The sequence below is a fragment of the Lipotes vexillifer genome, unplaced genomic scaffold (genome assembly GCF_000442215.2).
Source record: "Lipotes vexillifer unplaced genomic scaffold, Lipotes_vexillifer_v1.1 scaffold213, whole genome shotgun sequence".
NCBI classification, from domain to species: Eukaryota; Metazoa; Chordata; class Mammalia; order Artiodactyla; family Lipotidae; genus Lipotes; species Lipotes vexillifer.
In genome coordinates, this window is record NW_006780610.1 from 2,038,109 (window position 1) to 2,041,945 (window position 3,837).

The following is a 3,837-nucleotide window of genomic DNA, read 5'->3' on the forward strand; positions in this document are numbered from 1 at the left end:
ATGCTCACCCAAGAGCAGGAGCTGGAACTCAGATCCAGAAGTGCCCTTGAAACTCAGTCTAGCTACCTGTTTTCTACCAGGAAGAGAGGAATGAGCCTAGCACTTCACTCTCCATGGGTTGGCTCCCCTCAGGCTTCACCACTCACCCCCAGAACCCTAATGCACAGGCACCTTCCCTGCACCCAGCACCCAGCACCCATATGCCCCCAATATCTGGAATGATGGGCCAGGCTCCCGATCACCTCCCATGTTCTAGGTGTGGGAGGTCGTGGGAGCGGCTCTGCAGAATCTTCTCCTGACAGCTCTTATCTGCTTACCCGTCTCCATCGGGTGCCAGCACTTCCGGTCCAGACCTCCATCCCCTCAGCCACTCCAGCTCTCAGGCCCCCAACCCACTCGACACCTAGAAGCCCAAGTAATCCTTAAAAGTGTGACTCAGGCTGTTCATTTACTCACCCGCAGCCACAAAACAGTCTGATGGCACTTGGGATAAAATCCAAACTCCTGGCCGTGGTCTTCTCAGCAGACACTTCTCTCCAGCCGTAAAGGTCTCCTCTGAGCTCATGTGAGAAGTCACTCTTCCTCACCTCAAGGTCTCTGCCCCTGCAGTCCCTCTGCCTGGCACACTGTTCCTTTTCTCTCATGCAGCTGGCCACTTCCAGTCCTTTAGATGCCATCTTCATGGAGGCGCTTCCCCACACCTCCAGTCTGGCACCGAATTCCGCTCCCCCTTACTCTGTCAAGCGTCCTGTCATTTCCCTCATGGCATATTGTGACAACAATGTGTAATTACATAATTATTGGTAACTTTATGTCTGTTTGGCTGTAAACTCCGTGACAGGGGTTGCCATGTTTGTCTTCATGATGGTAAATTTCATGTGTCAACTTGACAGGGCCATATAGGGTGTGTCTGCAAGGGTGTTTCTGGATGAGGTTAGTATTTGACGTAATGGACTCAGTAAAGCAGATTGCCCTCATAGTGGTGGGCCTCATCCAATCCACTAAGGTTTGAATAGAACAAAAAGCTGAGGGAGAATTTGCTCTCTCTCCTGACTATCTCTGAGCTGGGACATTGGTCTGCTTCTGCCTTCAGACTCAGACTAGGACTGGGACTTACACCGTAGGCTCTTTTGGGTCCCCAGCTTGCTGGCTGCAGATCTTGGGATTTCTCAGCCTGCATAAAGGTAGGAGCCATTCCTTCTCCCTTTCTCTCTCTCTCTCTCTCTCTCTCTCTCTCTCTCTCTCTGTAGGTAGGTAGGTAGATAGATAGATAGATACATAGATAGATAGATAGATAAATGCTTTTATTTCTGTCTCTCAAGAACGCTGGCTAATACAGTCTGGTTCACATTTGTATACCCAGAGTTTAGTACTTAGTATTAGTACATTTAATCCAAAAATATGTATTAAATGAATGAATAAATGATGCAAGTTAAGAGAAGAATGACATAGGACCCACATGAAAAAGGAGGCCCAGGCTTGTGAATGTGGAGGAGCTGAACCTTCCTCATCCAGCCCCTCATTGAGCAGATGGGCTGCTTCACAAAGACTGGAGGCCTGTGTGAGGGGAGGAAGTCTCTTGACTTACACGCCTACCTGCAATTTTTCCATTGTTTGTCCTAATTGCCCTTCCCATCACCTCAAAGGAGAAGGTGTCCCCATTTCCCTTTTCCAGATTGTTCCACCAAACTTTGACCTCAGAATCTTCCACCTCTTCCCATCCTCCTCCTCTGCACCAAGCCTCCCGCCCCCATGACATATCTGTTCTCTAGAAGCGTCTGAAGTCAGTGACCACCGTCCAGTCACCCTCTTTTGTTGTTACTTGTTATTTTCTGGCTCTATCTCTGGCCTTTTCCTAAGCACTTAAGATGCATTGTTGCACATTCACAGACATAGAAAACAAACTTATGGTTACCAAAAGAGAAAGAGGGTGAGGGGAGGGATAAATTAGGAGTATGGGATTAACAGATATATACCACTATATATAAAATAAACAATGAGGATTTACTGTATAGCACAGGGAATGGAATGGAAGAGAATTCCAATGGAAGAGAATCTGAAAAAAATATATATAATGTATAACTGAATCACTTTGCTGTATAACTAAAACTAATACAATATTGTAAATCAATTATACTTAAATTTTTTTTAAAAAAAAGATGCATTAAAATAAAAATTAAATAAATAAATAAAAGATGCATTGTTGCATTTAATCCTCACAACAACCTTGTAAGGTAGGTTCTAGTTTTATCTCGGTTTTACAAATGAGGAAACCAGAGAGGTTAGGTGACCCGCACAAGGTCACACAGCGAGTAAAGTGAATGATGTAGATATGATTGAAACAGAGGCCCCAACTTCCACTTCACCATCTCCTCATGCACCCTCCCTGTCCTTGCTAGAATAAATACATAAAGGAAGAGCCACCCATCTTCCCTTCAAAGGCCTCCAGAACCTTTGAGACCACTCAAAGGCCCCTTCAAAGTGAGCCCAGAGTGTGCTCTGCTGGCACTCCTTCTCATTGCACCTCCTGTCTCTCACCTTACATGGCCTTCATTAGTTGAGAGTGGTTTGGCTGCAAGCCATAGGAGCTAGCTCTGGCTAACTTAAGGGGAAAAAGGCAGAAGGTAGGAGGGGCGAGCAGGGGATGAACATTAGAAGGGTTAAGGATAGATCATGGATTCCAAGACAGGGTTGAACAGTCAAGAAATTGCCACAAGGGCAGACTTAGAGACACTCCCTCCCCTGCCCCAGCAAGAGATCACAGGGCTTTCTTCCTAGAGCACCACCATCAATGGGCTTCTGGTCCATTGACACTGAGATTTCTGTGCCTCTCCACTTCCCAGAGATGGCATCTGATCAGCACAACTTGAGACAGGTATTTCCACAAGTAGAGACCGAGGCCATGGGGCCACATGGCAGCTCACCTCCTTTAATGGCCAGGCTGGCCCCTACGTGCCTTGATCTGTTCTGGTATTCTCAAAGGCTCTTAGACGTCTTAAGAGGCAACCAGGCATGCTAGGGTGTGTCTGTGTGTGTGTGTGTGTGGCCAAAGGACAGGGCCTGCCCTGGGCTCAGTGGCTGAGCATTCCAGGGCCAGGGAAAAGGAGATGTGCCAAAGATGGGCAAAAGCAGACAGAAGGTCAGCCCCTGGATCAAGGGAGTAGATTCCTTTCACCTTCCCACCCATCCCTACCCCACTATTTCTATCACATTTTAAAAAAAAATAAATTTATTTATTTATTTATTTATTTATTTATTTATTTATTTATTTATTTATGGCTGTGTTGAGTCTTCGTTGCTGCGCACGGGCTTTCTCTAGTTGCGGCGACCGGGGGCTACTCTTCATTGCAGTGCACTGGCTTCTCATTGTGGTGGCTTCTTTTGTTATGAAGCATGGACTCTAGGCGTGGGCTTCAGTAGCTGTGACATGTGGGCTCAGTAGTTGTGGCGCATGGGCTTAGTTGCTCCGCGGCATGTGGGATCTTCCTGGACCAGGGCTCGAACCAGTATCCCCTGCATTGGCAGGCGAATTCTCAACCACTGCACCACCAAGGAAGCGCTTTGTCACTTTTAATGACTGAATTAACCTCAATTAAAGTTTCAGTTTCACATTTGACTCAAAGCTCTTTCCCAGCCCCACTCCATGACTCCATGAAAGGCAGACTTAAAGCTCCAGCTGCTAGGGGCAGGGAGGGAGCTCTGACACACTCACCCCCTTCCTCTGATTGCTTCTCTGGTGTGAGTTTCAGGGAGGAGGGAGAAAGGAAAAAACAGGTTTCTCATGTGACTGCCCATGGTGGGTTGCGGCAGGCCTCTTCCTGTGGATCATGACCGCTC